At 42.4% G+C, this 16478-nt stretch overlaps 1 protein-coding gene and 1 pseudogene across 1 annotated transcript in view; one reads left to right on the top strand and one right to left on the bottom strand.

Moving 5' to 3' along the window:
* LOC129403257 (uncharacterized) overlaps positions 1–16478 on the top strand; it is a 146906-nt gene that overhangs the window by 84006 nt on the left and 46422 nt on the right. The window lies entirely within an intron of this gene.
* On the bottom strand, positions 4304–5564 carry LOC129405148 (heterogeneous nuclear ribonucleoprotein A3-like; annotated as a pseudogene).

The raw sequence follows: 16478 nt of genomic DNA, 5'->3' as shown, positions 1-16478 counted from the left end.
ACTTACTTTGGACTCTGGGTTCAGGAATCACTCCCGGTGAGTTCCAAGGAGCATATGGGGTGTCAGGGATTGAACCTGGGTCAGCTACGTGCAAGGAAAGCTCACTATACCATCTCTGGCCCTTGCGAGTGATCGATATTTCTCAGGGGCTTTCTCAATGGTCAAAAGGAATTGGAACTGGTGCATGTAACACTACAGGGATCTTATGGAACTCCAGGTGGGGCCCAGGTCTGTATGCCAAACACCCAACTCAGAGGTGAGTGAGAAACTTCCCAGATCTCTCTGCATTTAATACAACCGGCAGGACCAAGCTCAGGGTGCAGGGCAATTTTTGAGTCTGTAACTAAGAGCACAGTTTTTAAATCATGTACCTGGGTGTGAGTCTGACTTTTCCTTGTGACCCTCCTCTATCTTGGACTCTTTTGGGGCTCACAATCTCTTTCTTGGGTCCCACAATTCACACCAAACCACTTTTATTCATGGACAGATACTTATTTTTGTTGAAGGGGCATTCAAGAGTGGACCAGTATTTTCTTATTTAGTAATCATGAAAGTCACTCTGTTCCGAAAGAACCAAATTCAGAATCACAGGATATCTGTTTTCCTGTGTTCGTTGAATCATATTGGTTGCAATAACCAAGAGGTTAAAACATAAAAGATTATTCACAGGTGAGTGGACAAAGCAAATGCTTATCTATCTACCTATAACTATATATCATCATATTGGAATCTTATTTGCCTATTAAAGAAGGACATCCTGAAACACAAACTGCAATATACAGTGAACTCTGAAGGCTATTACGAGTGAAATAAGACAGTTTTGTAGGATAATTATTGCAGGATTCTAAATACATCACCACTGATAGTAGTCAAGGCATAGAAACAGTTAATAAAATGGTGAGTCCTAGGGAAGGAAGAGGTAAATAGGGAGTTACTTTTCGGTGGGTGCAGAATTTTGTCCTACATGATGAAGAGGTTCTGGAGATGCGTAAAGTATTTTTTAATAGTTAACAGTATTATAATTTACTCGAAAATATTTAGGAGCTGGAGCGATGACACAGAGGGCAGGGCGTTTGCCTTGCACGCGGCCAACCCCGGTTCGATTCCTAGCATTCCACATGGTCCCCTGAGCACTGTCAGGAGTAATTCCTGAGTGCAGAGCCAGGAGTAACCCCTGAACATTGCTGGGTGTGACCCAAAAAGCAAAAAAATAAAAATAAAATATTTATGTGAGGATATTTCAAACCATCTCTATTTTTACCACAATACAATTATAAAAAAGCAAACACTGAGTATCTTTATTTTATTTTATTGAATCATCATGAGATAGTTGCAAGCTTTCATGTTTGGGTTACAATCTCACAATGATCAAAAACCCATCCCTCCACCAGTGCACATTCCCCACCACCAATATCCCGGGTATAACCCCCTTTCCCACCCTCCCCCTGCCTCCATGGTAGACATTATTCCCCATACTCTCTCTCTCTACTTTTGGGCATTATGGCTTGCAACACAGACACTGAGAGATCATCATGTTCGGTCCACTATCTACATTCGGCAAGCATCTCCCATCCCAACTGGTTCCTCCAGCCATCATTTTCTTTTTTTCTTTTTTCTTTTTATTTATTTATTTATTTATTTATTATTTTTTTATTTTTTATTTTATTGAATCACCATGTGGAAAGTTACAAAGTTCTCAGGCTTATGTCTCAGTTATACAATGTTCAAACACCCGTCCCTTCACCAGTGCCCATATTCCACCACCAAAAACCCCAGTATGGCTCCCACCGCCACCCCTCACCCCCGCCTGGGTAACTGATAAATTTCACTCTTCTCTTTACCTTGATTACATTCCATATTTCAACACAAAACTCACTATTGTTGTTGAAGTTTCAACACAGACTCACTATTTTTGTTGGTATTTATCCCCCAAGAATACAGCCCTATTGACAAGGAAATATTTGATGTTGAGTTTTCCACTGATGAGAATGAGGAGATAAAAAGTCGTAGCGGCCTCGCGGTTTACAATTTCTGTATTTTAGTAATTAAATCCAGGGAAATTAAAGTTGGAAATTGAATCATTTCCCTTCCTGGAGCAGCATGGAGTAAAAGCTTAGTTCACAGTCTCTTTTTTTTTTTCCGCGCCACAAAGTTCATACTTGCTCAAAAGACCCCTAAAATGTCGGACACCACACCTTCTCCCCCGGGAGGGAGGAGAGACCAAGGGAGAAGGATATTTCCTCCGTTTTGCCGGCGTGGGGCAAAAGCTTAGTTCACAGTCCGCGTACATGGTTGCAAGCCCTCGCCGGAACCCCAAGTCTTATAGCTGCCTCTGGTTCCTGCTCGTTCGGCATTCACGCGGCTGTGCAGAGGCATGGCCACCCGAGCTCCGGCCCCGGCCCGAGCCTGCCCAGGTGTCCCGGTTTCAAGTTCAAAGCACACATTTTTTTTTCTGCGCCACAAAGTTCATACCTGCTCAAAGGACCCCTAAAATGTCGGACACCCTCTTTTTATTTATTTATTTTTCTTATTTTATTTATTTTTAGTTAACTTATTTTTTATTTTATGCTTTTCAGTTGAGACACCAGGCGAACAGTTACAGGGCTTTCCGGATCAAGTCTCAGTCATACAATGATCAAACACCCATCCCTTCACCAGTGCACATGATCCACCAGTGCACATGATCCACCAGAGACCCTTCCTCCCTCTCTCCCTCTGCCTGTGTGGCAGATGATTTTCAATGAACTCTCTCATTGCTATGATAACATTCAATTTTTGACTGAAAGCTCAGTATCATTAATTGGAGTTTCCCCCCAACAGTCAGACCTGTCAGAATGGCATCATTAGATCGTATGTTTTCTATTGTTGATAACAATGTGCATATGATGTTGCACGGTCGCGAAATTGGCCGCCCAGTTTTGGGATCCTGGTATTAAGTCCAGAGGTGTTCCTGCCAGCAGCCGCTGCATTCCGAGATTGGTTTGTGTGCCTCTGGGATCATGGTTGTTCAGGAGCAGGGGAGCTGTTCGTGGGAAGCCGCTGGGGTCTCATTAGGGCAGGAAGCAGGGCCGGTTCTGCCCCCCAACCCCCTATCACGAGATTTCCCATGCGTCCCATCATTGCAATCTCCTACCTCTCTGTCCAATTGGCACTAAACGGTGGTGGTCGCCATGCTGCTGAGAGGGGGAAAGGATGAGGACAAAAACCCTTTCGCTCCCGGGGCTGCGCGGGACCATAGTTTACTTCAAAGTCCACGAGTGTAGTTGCCAGCAGCCTCTGGGTTTCTGTGCCTCTGGCATAATGGCCACTCAGGGGTGGCAGCGCCGTTCCTGAGCGTTTTCTTTGGATATCAGGAAAGGTTTGGAGAGATATCCCAGTCCCACAAACCGGAGCCCTGTTAGTAGAAGCTCAGTGTCTCCAGGACTCCATCTGGAGAAGGCGGGCACTCTGCACCTTCTCTGTCTGGCGCCCCGGTGTTGTTGGCCTGGTGTAGGGTCCGGAGCATTCTCCGGCTTGTGGTGCTTGCTACTGACTGTTGCAGCAAAATAACCAGCCATCATTTTCTTAGTGATCCCTTCTTTATTCCATCTGCCTTCTCCCCTCCACTCACGAAACAGTCTTCCTCATGGCCCTTGTATCTACTGACCTTGGGTGTCAGCCTCATGTGATGTTATTCTATACTCCACAAATGAGTGCAGTCCTTCTATGTCTGTCCCTCTCTTTCTGACTCATTTCACTTAGCATGATACTCTCCAAGTCTATTCATTTATAAGCAAATTTCATGACTTTATTTCTCCTAGCAGCTGCATAGTATTCCATTGTGTAGATGTACCTAAGTTTCTTTAACCAGTCATTTGATTTTGGGGCACTCAGGTTGTTTCCAGAATTTGGCTATTGTGAACAGTGCTGCAATGAATATATAGGTACAGATATCATTTCTACTGTGCTCTTTTGCATCCTCAGGATATATTCCCAGAAGTGGTATCGCGGGGTCACATGGAAGCTCAATTTCTAGTTTTTTTTTTTTTTGAAAAGTTAAAAATTCCTTAATTTTTTATTCCTGGTACCACTACCACAACTTACAGGGCAATATACCTGATGTAATGAAAAGGAAAAGAAAAAGAAAAGGCTACAACAGATAAAAGACCTCAGGAATGTACATCTAATTGACACTACATTGCATTAATCAATAGCTGCACTTTTGCAAACTGTGGCTATGACAGTCCTGAGCAAGAAGGGTTCCCTGTTTAAGCTGCAGTGACTTTTCTGACTATGGATCATTGCTCCTTCTGTGGCAGATTTTTACAGTTCCTCTAATGGATTTGGGGCGACTGTCTCAAAGTAACCTGCAGCTTTCCTGACAACAACTCCTCGCTCTCTCTCCTGCTAAGAACTGTAGTCCTTTTCTGCTGAGTTTTTAGAACCTTCTGCTACCATAGCCACCACTTCCACCACCAGATCCATAACCACCACCATAGGGACTGCCCGAGCTTCTTCCACCAAAACTGCCCCCTTTCATGTGTCCATAATTTGATTGCTGTTGTCCACTATACTTTCCAAGATCATATAGTTCCCAACACCACCATAGTTACCACCGCCAAAATTTCCTCCTTCATTGTAACCATCATATCCTCCACCACCTCCACCATATCCACCACCTTGGTTTTCATATCCTGGTCCTCCACCACCATAGCCTTCTCTACTACTATAGCCAGGACCTCAGCCATAGTTGCCACCATCCCCTCCAAATCCATTATATCCACCATCACCTCCTCCATAGCTACCTCTGATGCCACCACCATAGCTTCCTCTTCCACCAAAGTTTCCACCATGGCCAAACTTTCCTCCATCACCTCCAAAATTGCCTCCACGACCCATAAAGTTGCCAGATCCACCTCCACGACCTCTTTGCGATCCAGCAGACTCTGCATTTCTTGTTTAGAAAGGGCCTTTTTCACTTCGCAATTATGGCTATTAATAGTGTGGTATTTCTGAACAACAATTTTATCAACTGTATCATGATTATCAAAAGTGCAAATCCTCTCTTTTTCCCACTCTGCCTGTCTTCCATAACTTTTATGGTTTCAATTTTGCAAATTATATTCCGCTGTATCTTCTTTAATACCACCAGCAAAAATTTTCTTCACTGTTAGATGGGCACCAGGCTTCACAGAATCCTCTCTAGAAACAGCTCTCCTTGGTTCCACTACACACCCATCAACCTTATGTGGTCGAGCACACATAGCTGCATCCACCTCTTCAACACATGAGTAAGTCACAAAACCAAAGCCTCTGGAACATCTTGTTTGGGCGTCTCTCATCACCACACAATCTGTAAGCGTGCCCCATTTCTCAAAATGTTCTCTTAAACTATCATCTGTAGTTTCAAAGCTCAAACCTCCAATAAACAGTTTTCTCAACTGCTCTGGTTCCTTTGGATCATGGCCCTCCTCCCCCCGGCGGCGGCGGCGGCGACGGCCAGAGTCGGGCTGGGGGCGACCGGGCAGCGGTTTTACCTCCATTTTGAGACCGGACTCGCCTCTTCCAACTCGAGTTCAATATGGGACCGAGAGGAAGAGGCCTCAATTTCTAGTTTTTGAAGGACTGTCCGTATTGTTTTCCAGAAAGGCGGGACCAGTCGGCATTCCCACCAGCAGTGAAGGAGCGTCCCTTTTCCCCCACATCCATGCCAGCACTGGTTGCTTTTGTTCTTTCGAATGTGTGCCAGTCTCTGTGGTGTGAGATGATATCTCATTGTCAGAACAACTTTTACTATTGATATTTGCAATCCCTTGTTCTCCTACTGCAGTTCTGGCACAGCTTTCTGGACCACTGGAGTGACTGTATCTCCATAATAAACTGTCCCATACTTCAGTCCCCTTTTCGGAGCTCGTTGCCTCTTTGCATGCCTGGAGTTTAATTGGTTTTGATGCCCTTTGTATTGTCTGCCCTTGGTCGGTGAAAAAGATCCAACCCATGCTCCAAACTCCCTCTTAGCATGGCTCTTCAAGACCTCTTGCTGGTTATGCTGGGAAGCTCCCTTCCTATTGCCCATTTGAAAATTATGAGATTTCTTTATAAGAATTCCTTTCGTTTTGTTGTCTATTGAATTGGCAAAAAATATGGTAAATAACCGTAGTCAGTTTTTTCAGATGAGATTGTTAGTCAGCCCAGTATAAGAAAATACATGCTATCCTTAAGGTAACTTTATTTGGTATCAGTTTTCTTTTTTAAAAAAAATTATTTATTTTTTAATTAGTGAGTCACAGTAAGGGTACAGTTACAGATTCATACATTTTTGTGCTTGTTTTTCCCTCATGCAATGTTTAAGAGCCCATCCCTCCACCAGTGTCCATTCTCCACCACCAATGAACCCAGTATCCCTCCCACCCACCCCAGTCCCGTCCCCCCCACCCCACCCTGCCTCTGTAGCGGGGCATTCCAATTTGATATCTCTCTTTCCTTTTGGATGTTGTGGTTCCAAATAGGGGTATTGAGTGGGCATTCTGTTCAGTCTCTAGTCTACTTTCAACACGCATCTTCCTTCCTGCACAGGATCTCCAATCACATATTACTTGGTGTTCCCCTCTCTATCTGGGATGACTTTCCCCCAGCGTGTGAGGCCAGCTTCCAAGCCATGGAGCCCACCTCCTGGTATTATATACTACTATTCTTGGGTATTAGTCTCCTACTCTGTTGTTCTATATTCCACAGATGAGTGCAATCTTTCTATGTCTGTCCCTCTCTTTCTGGCTCAGTTCACTTAGCATGATACTTTTCATGTTGATCCACTTATATGCAAAGTTCATGACTTCATCCTTTCTAACAGTTGCATAGTATTCCATTGTATAGATGTACCTATTTGGTATCAGTTTTCTGAAGTCAAAACCAGATGTCAAACTCAGTCCTGACTTTAGGAGAGCTTTATTCTCAAGTGTGAATTCCTTACATTTTTTTCATGGTGACTTATGTGCTTTAGCCCTGTAATTAGCCAGAACATACTAGTCCTTAAGAGTTCTGTCCTAAAAACTCTTAAGGACTAGTATGTTCTGGCTAATTCATAAATAGGAGCAAACCTTCTCGTCAAGTGTAGCATATTAATATTAATAATTGTGGACATCGTAAAGTCTTTTGGGAATTATGAAACTGATTTAGTACTTTTAAAACAGTACTGCAGAGAACAATTTTGTCATGCTAAAAGAAAGAATATTTAGCAACTTGATTTCAAATTTCTTGGGAGATCAAGGTGTTTTAAGTCCAGTGAGATAAGTAACTTCAACCTGTAAGGTGTGACTATAAGGATTATAGATGTGCATTTTAAATACTCAAATGGGAATGCCGCGAGAAGATCTCTAAATTACAACTTTCAGATTTGATCTAATACTTTTCTGGTGAAGCCTATTAGATAGGATATTACACAGATTATCCGGACTCGTGTTAGTTACAGAGGTCTTAGATAATCAGACACTTCATCATCATCATCATCATCATCATCATCATCATCATCATCCCGTTGATCGTCGAATTTCTCGAGCGGTCTCAGTAACGTCTTCATTCATCCTGGCCCCCAAATGCCGCATTGGAGGCTCTTTCAGGGTCAGGAGAATGAGACCCAGCTTGTTACTGGTTTTGGCATATGAATACACCATGGGGAGCTTTCGAGGCTCTCCCAGGTGGGCAGGAAACTCTCGGTAGCTTGCCAATTTCTCCCAGAAGGAGAAGTAGGCTATAAGATATTACGCGGCTGGAAAGCGGCCACAAAGTGGCCGTGTGCTTCCAGGAGCTTGCTTTTAAGTCTCTGGATGTTGGACGTTGACTGGATTACACGGCGCTGGGGGCAGTCCCTGGGTGTGACCGCCTAGCTACTGGAAAGTGGAAAATCTGGGCGGAAGGGGCCCAGTCCTGATCTGAGCAGGCTTGGAGGTCTCAGCCCCGGGTCCCACACACCTGGGTTCCTCTGCCGGTACCTTCATGCGTGAGGCTCACCCGAACGTGTGAAGAGGGACCTTGAGCATGGCTGTGGCTAGGTTCCGGAAGTCTTCGGGCACCAGGGGTTCTGCTCGGGGCGGGGAGGGAAGCTGGAGCCCATCCCCTCCGAGGGGCCCCGGGGAAGACAGCCAGGTGTGCGGTCAAGAGACTCTCTGCATCACTCTCTTCTGGGAGCTTGCTTTTAAGTCTCTGGACACTTTAACAGTTATAAGTGTTTATAAGTTATAAGATTTTCAACATGAAACTAAATGACTTAAGCATGGCATATTAAACTGTATATTTTACTTCTACAGATTTTTAACATTTTCTTTGACTAGGAAAATTCATTCCTGGCTGCCCTGATGATAACAATTTTACTCTATGTTATTCCCTGTATATCTTTTGGAGTTACATCTCTAAGAGTCATGACTGTTATATGGGGATGAGATTTTGGAATGGCATGATGGAGGATTGGCCCCACCATGACACAAAGCCATAAAAAATAAAACCCTCTACCCTGAGCATAAAATTTATTGAAGATGGCCATGGCCTTAAACTCCAGTGACATCTGGGTGGGACATTTTTCTATAGACAAATATAGTAAATCTGTTCATGAATGATTCTTCTTGGATCCAGGCTTACGTGAAAACTCCCTGGTTTTGCTCATGGAACGATCACTTTTGATGAAAAGCTTAAAACTATTAGTGGTAATGATTGTGCTCTATTCATGTGTTTAGATGTCTCTTTATTTCCAACCAATAATAGTCACGGTATTGTAAGGCTATAAGCATGGTCCTGTGTTTGGCTTGCTGTAAACCCGAGTAGGGAATTGCAGTGTTCCCCTGTGAAGGACTAGGCTAATGTCCTCACAAAGGTTTTGAAACACTCTCACAGATTACTGGACATTACTGGCATTATTAGACTCATGGCCAAATCACCTATGGCAGCAGTTGGCATAACTGCCCTGCAGACTTCTGTCCACACTCATGACTTTGTTGGCAACGACATAATCATAAAGACTCCCCACACCTCTGGACTCTTCAATCCACTATTAGCCAAGATGTAAAACAGCAACTGGGCACCCTGAAACAAGTGTTACTATGGGTCAAGAAATGAGTTGATGTATTAGAACAACAGGCTTGTCTTCTTTGTGACTGGAATTTGTAACTTCTTTGTGACTCCTCTACTTTTGTCACCCTCGAAATCTATAATGTGTCCTCCCATGAGTGGGAGAAAATCAAATATCATTTATAATATCTTAAAAGGAACTTCTCTCTCAAGGCCCAGGCCCTCCAGGAGGAAATTGTTAGTATCTTTCAGGAAAAACTGCCAAAAGTGCTCTTTGAGAGCATGGCTCGGAGGACAGTTGATGCCATGCAAGACAGCCACTCGTTCCTGGTGGCAAAGCATAACTCATGCCATGGAAATCTTGGAGTAGTGTTAAAAAATGTACTTCTGTTATTATTCTTAGGATTCTCCCTCCTACGGCCACAAATAGCCCATGCAAAAGACACCCACCTTCATACCCAGTTTTCCCTCTTTCGTTTACAAAACAAACAAACAAACAAAAAAAAAGGAAACGCTTGCTGGCACAGCTCCCAAACCATTGGGGTTGCGGGGCCTGTGTGAACGCTCCAGGTCCCAACCTATGAGAAGGAACTGACACCAGGGGAACCTAGCATTCCCCAGAGATCAGTATAGATTGATAACTTCACAATCACCAGCAGCTGGAGCTTGGAACATGAGAAGCTGACACCTATGTCGCCTACAAGGCATACAGCTTTGTCTCTATGTCATAGAAACTAAACTCTGTACCGTTCTGTCCCACAATTCATCAAGCCTGACCTCTCTCTTCTCCCTTACCAATGCCCTATTTTCACTCCTTGTACCACTATATAGTCGTTGTTTGCCCTGAGTAAACTTTGTCAATTGACCACCCCAGTCAACCACCACTACACAACTAGCATCTACTGGTTCCCAGCCAGTAGTTCATGTGCACAGCTATATGAGCTATCAGTCTTACCTGTGCCCCCACGTATCCCCTGTGGCTTCTGGAGGGCTACACTCCTCCACCAACCGCTTGCTATGCTTTGTCTCCTCATGGGTTGGAGAAGCAGAAGAAAACTCTTTGCATGCCCTGAGGTGTATTTCTTAGTTCTGCCACATTCACAGGAAAGTTAAAGTTTCCTGTTACCTCTGAAAGGAGCATCCATCCCATGAGGATATTTTAAAAATCCACAATAGTGTCTTATTTTTTTAATTCATTGTGATTATAAAGCTCTTGATGACTGAGAGCTAGCATTCAGTGTTCCAACTCCAAACTAACTCCAAATCAACCAGTGTCAGAGTTCCTAAACCAATATTTAGTATTTAAAGATACCATCAACGTATTTTGGCACCATGAATAACATTCTTTTGAAGAGGCCAATCTTTTGTTTGTTAGTTTTTATAAATAGGCATCCTGAGTTAAAATCCTGTTAGTGATAGAGTTTCAGACTTACAGTCCTCCAACTCCAAACATGCCAAACATGCCACCTGTGCCAGTCTCCCTCCAGTAATGCCTCCAGTTACCCAACCTCCTTAGCAAGCTCATTTTTTCAATTTCTTGGGTCAGACCCAATGGTGCTCAGGCCATTTTCCTGGCTCTGCACTCAGGATCAATCCTAGGGGGCTGGTGGAACCTTTTGTGGTGCTGGGGAGAGAACCTGGGTCAATCATATGCAAAGCAAGCACCTTAACTGCCCCATCGTAAGCTCAATTTTAAACTTTAACCACGATAGAGTCCAAGAGCCTCTATGTTAGTTCTGATTCACTTCAATCCTCCTGTCCCTTCTCATCTTTTTCAGTTGTGCAATCCAGGACCAAAGGTTGGCCACTATTCCATACCTTCCATTTCCTTGTCTTGCTGCTCTTTCTACCATCTGGTTTGTCCTTCTCCCCTGACTTACTTCACTCCATGTGTTATTCCCTGGTTCCATTCAACTTTCAGCAAACACGTGATTTTGTCTATTCTTACAGCTGCCTTTATACTTGTGTGTTTGGTTGTTTCACAATTTTTTATCCATTCATCTGTAATTTGACACTTGGGGTGTTTCCATCTCCTGGCTATCATATTCAGTACTGCAAACACAATGGGTGCTCATATATCTTTTATGAATTAATGTTTTTGTGTTTGGGCAGATATGTCAAGAAGTAGAATTTCTGGGTCATACTGGAAATTTATACTTTGTTTTTTGAGAAATATTCATACTATTTTCCATAAAGGTGTAACCAGAAAACAGTCCCACCATCAGTGAAAGAGGATTTCCTTTTAATCACATCCCTTTGGAGCCCTTTCTTTACTTTAAGTCCTCAATAGTTAATGACTTCCCCTGGTTCTCTCCTGACCTATAACATTTTAAAGAAAGTTCTAATTTCAGTCAAAATACATCTTCAAAAATATCAGTTTTGAGTTCTTGAAGTTTTTCCATTAATTTTGACCCTGCCTGTTATTACCAGAGTACAATGGATTCTAACCAGAGTACTATCGATATATCCTCTGTGTAGGTGACTGGTGTAATTCCAAGGGCATCCCAAGAAACCGTGCCAACACTAAAGTTTGTTCTTACCAGGGTGACATGTGTAGGGCGAAGGGGAGGCTCTCTGTCTCTGGAGCATAGGATCAGAATCTGGAAAATATGCTTAAATATTTTACCTTAGGGTGGGGGGAATTGGGCCACACACAGCTGTTCTCAGGGTTTACTACTGGCTCAAGGATCACTCCTGGCAGGCACGGAGGACCATATGGGTATGGAGGAATAAGCATAGGTTGGCTCAAAACACCCTACCTGCATCGCTCCAGTCCCCACATCACCCAGAAATGGATCCATAATATGCCACAATGTTAGGTGATAAAAACAAAAATAATGAGTGAAATGGTGGAAGTCTATAAACGCTTTCATATTCCCCTCTGGTAGAGCCATGGTTTTCTGGCTACAAGACAATTTTCTCAGTTAAGACATAAAGTCCACACATGATTCACCAACACAGCAGTGATAGTGAAACCGGACCAAAGAACAATATTAGACAAGGAAAATTGTCCTTGCCCCAATGCCTAAAGGTAAGGACAGTATGTCCTCAGCATACTTATTCCCGCAAATTGTGATTCTTCTTTTGTCTAAGTTTGAAGATAATGGAGTGTGCCTCAAGAAAGCAGCTAAAAAAGGGGGGGTTTATTGTTCACTCGAGCCCACTAATAAAAAACCCACCCCTCCTTAAATAACATTACCCCATTCTTTTTCTCTATACAAGCCCCTTCCTGTGACTGTTGAGAAAAGATGGTTAGTTTTAGGACATGACTTTTACCATCTTCCAACTTGGCAACCTTTATTGTTGCCAATAAAGCTCTTTATTAGATTGGATCTATTAGATTGGATCTTTAGCAAAAAGCAACTTCTGAAACTGTTATTTCACATAATTGAAGCCATGATGAGAAAAGGAAAATCTGATCCTAGAAGGTGCTTTACCACCTGCAGTCAAAAGGTTGAATCCAGATCAGAGTGTGAAGTAGACACCACGATGTCCAGGTCTCATTTATACAGTTCTCAAACAGGACCGACAATGGCTGCTCGAGACACGAGCGATGTGGATGAGTTCCACACACTTCACAATCCCCTTTGGAAGAAACTGGCTGGAGGTTTTATTCAAATGTCATGTGTCATTTTTCTCACTTGATTTGTGATATTTGGTTTGCTTGTGAATCTGAGAGTTTGGAGAGTTCTTTTCAAGCTTGTTTCTTAGCTTTATGTGTTATGAGATCTAGGTTCTGTCTTTCTTTTGATAATAAGGAGAAAAATCAAAGACGACAAACAGTTGATCTGAGAGTTTTTTTTTTCTTTTTGGGCCACACCCAGCGATGCTCAGGGGTTACTCCTGGCTTTGCACTCAGGAATTACTCCTGGCGGTGCTTGGGGGACCATATGGGATGCCGGGGATCGAACCCGGGTCGGCCGCGTGCACGGCAAACGCCCTACCCGCTGTGCTATCGCTCCGGCCCCTGAGAGTTGTTTTAAGCTTCAAGAGATCTAAGGCTCTCCAAAAACTTCAATATAAGTTGACTTTTTCCTTTTGTCCTTGTATGGTGAGAGACTTTGGATCTCCTGAATAAACAAAAATAAGTTTATTGACTTGTTGGATCCAAATCGAGTTGTAATATTTCTTTCTAGTTTGAATTTGATATTCACAACCAATGGTGCATCAGGGTTATTTCTCATTCTGTGCTCAAGGGTTGACCTAGGTGATTCTTGGAGTACCGTGTAGTGAAGGAGATGGAACCCAGGCCGCCTGCACACAAACTGCGCCACTCAACCCACTGGGCTATTTCTCTGACTCCAAAATTGAAGATTTCTAAACTTGTCATAGAACCTATAGAAAAAAAAGAGAATTCTTTAATCAAGATTTCTTATGGGGAAAGACTAAATGAATAGAAAAAGTAAAGAAATAGTGAAGTACTATCATGATTAGTAAAGAAAATTTTAAATTTATTTTTATTATAACACTGTGACTTACAAAGCTGTTCCTAATAGAGTTGTTTCAAGCACTCAATGCTTAAACACAAATCCTATCACTGACATAACCTTCCCTCCACCAACGTCCCCAGTTTCCTTCCCATCCCCCAAAGTGTGCCCCTTAGCACATAAAAATTGTATTGCTTGCTACAACAAAATATCAAATAGAATTTCCAAAAAATAGATCAATAGGGCTGGAGAGATAGCACAGCGGGTGGGGTGTTTGCCTTGCACGCGGCCGACCCGGGTTCAAATCCCAGCATCCCATATGGTCCCCTGAGCACCGCCAGGGGTAATTCCTGAGTGCAGAGCCAGGAGTAAACCCTGTGCATCGCCGGGTGTGACCCAAAAAGCAAAAAAAAAAAAAGATCAATAAAAGTCAATTAGTGATGATTGATTGTTATATCTCACAATGCCATTACTAAAGTAAACGTTTAAGGACTTACTGAGCTGTTGGTGCTGGTTGAGTCTTCCCTGATATTGGTTTTGCTCATCAAATTTTGTGGGATTCTACTCAACTTTCCCATCAAAGTTGTTGTGCTCTTTCTGGGTTGTAAGTGCTATGAAATTTAGAGGAGGTGTCGATCTGGACCAATTTTTATAGCAGAGACGGTCAGGTATGGTGGCTGATGGGTCTGGTAAGGGAGGGTTATCTACTGTCCCACATCGTTTTCATCCCAGAGATGCATCTACCTGAAATAGTTTCCCAGTTTGAAGATTTTTCCAACATCAAAAGGATTTTATTATTAAAAAAAAAACAATATGCCAACAATCTGAGTAGTTGGTGCAGCAGGCAATCAAGGTGTGGGTGGATGGAGGTGGGTGGTAAGAGATTCAAATAACCAGAGTGTTGAGATTGGTCAAAGAATTTATGCAGATGCACTGTAATATACCAAACACTTGTCATTTCTAGCAGTGAACTTGACTATGTTCCTTTGTCCTAGATACTGAGAGAAATGCTATATATTTGGTGAATAAAATTTATATGGAGAAGACCAACCAGGAAACATGCAGGAAAAAGAGAGATTCTCATCAATTTGAATATTCCTGAAACAAAGATTAGAAAACCAAAGACTCCACCTCTGGTACCCTCCAGGTAAAGTCAAGGATCCCATTCACAATTTAATTTAAACGTCATGTATAGGCCTCCAGGGACCATATCTGTTGCTGGGGATTAAACCATGGTTATAGACATGCAGGGCAAGCTCCTTACCCTCTGTACTATCCCTCCAGCCCCATTTTACAATTGTTAATTGATAACTTGTCAAAAAGATATAAAAATTATAAACATGTGCATTTATAATCTGAGTCCCAAAGTACATGAAGCAAAAATCTAGAAAATGGAAGGAAGAAAAGTAAACTTCAATAATACATGGAAGTAAAATCAAGACGTGCAATGCCTCAGCCATGTCCTTAATAGAACTTCTTTGATGATAGGAAGTGTTTTGTGGTTCCAGTAACAGTTAGGATGTTTTTTCCTACTTTTGTAAATACAAATATTGAAAGGGTTTTTTTGTTTGTTTGTTTTTTGTTTTTTGCTATTTGGGTCACACCCGGCGATGCACAGGGGTTACTCCTGCTTCTACACTCAGGAATTACTCCTGGCGGTGCTCAGGGGACCATACGGGATGCTGGGATTCGAACCTGGGTCGGCCGCGTGCAAGGCAAACGCCCTACCCGCTGTGCTCTCATCCCAGCCCCAAATACTGAAAGTTTTATATGTTTTGCATTGAATGTAGAAAATAGTTTCGGATAGTATGGACATACTTTACTGTCACCTTTCAACTTGTGAAAAAGGAAAATCATGACTCATGCATATAAATAATCAGTGTATGCCAAAGATATTGCTCGACTCATTGGTTAATGAGTGAACTGGTAAGATAATACCGTTGGGTCAAACAGCATTTGAAAATTTAGGGTCAGTGTCCAAGATAATCATAAAACAAAACCTTTGGTTTGTACAATCTATTAGAAGAAAATTATGTAAAAGTACCGTCCTCTCCTTGAAGAGTTATAAAATATTTCAGACATTTGTCAAATCTTGCATTCACAAAAGGAACGTTAAGGGAATTCCTCTGTGAAAATGAACATTTTTATTTATTATTATTTTTTAACTTTTTATTATAATACCCTCATTTACCAAGTTGTTCATAATACAGTTGTTTCAGGAATTACATGTACATACCCAACACTCATCCCACCACCACTGTGACTTTCCCTCCACCAACTTTCCCAGTTTCCCACCCATCTGAGCCTGCTGCCTTGCAGGCACGATTAAGTTTTCAGTTATGTTACAACTCAAAGGCATATGGAGTTATTAAATCTTAGATCAATAAGAGTCAGTGTGTGATGATTGTTATATTTCACATTGATGTTACTAAAGTCAGCATATGAATGTCTACTGAACTTGTTGGCGCAAGCTGAGATTTCTGTGTCATTGTTTGGGCTTATTGAGGTTGGTGGTCTTCTGTGAAGCTTTCCAATCAGTTTGCTGTAATCATACTTGGCTCATTGACAATACTATAAAATTTTGAGATATAAAAACCTAGAAACTGAGCTCCCATTTGACCCAGCAATACCATTTCTGGGAATATATCCCGAGAGTGCAAAAAAGCACAGTAGAAATGGCATCTGCACCTGTACTTTCATTGCAGCACTGTTTGCAATAGCCAGAATCTGGAAACAACCTGAGCGCCCAAGAACAGACTACTGGTTAAAGAAGATTTGGTACATCTACACAATGAAATAGTATGCACCTATTAGGAAAGATGAAGTCATGAAATTTGCTTAGAAGTGGATGGTCATGGAGAGTATCATGCTAAGTGAAATGAGTCAGAAAGAGAGGGACAGACGTAGAATGACTGCACTCATTTGTGAAATATAAAATAACATAATATGAGACTAATACCCAATGAGAGTAGACACAAAGGCCAGGAGGATTGCTCCATGCTTGAAAGCCTGCCT

Source organism: Sorex araneus, chromosome 1 (assembly GCF_027595985.1).
Source record: "Sorex araneus isolate mSorAra2 chromosome 1, mSorAra2.pri, whole genome shotgun sequence".
In the NCBI taxonomy this organism is placed as follows: domain Eukaryota; kingdom Metazoa; phylum Chordata; class Mammalia; order Eulipotyphla; family Soricidae; genus Sorex; species Sorex araneus.
This window is presented reverse-complemented; position numbering and strand designations above follow the sequence as displayed.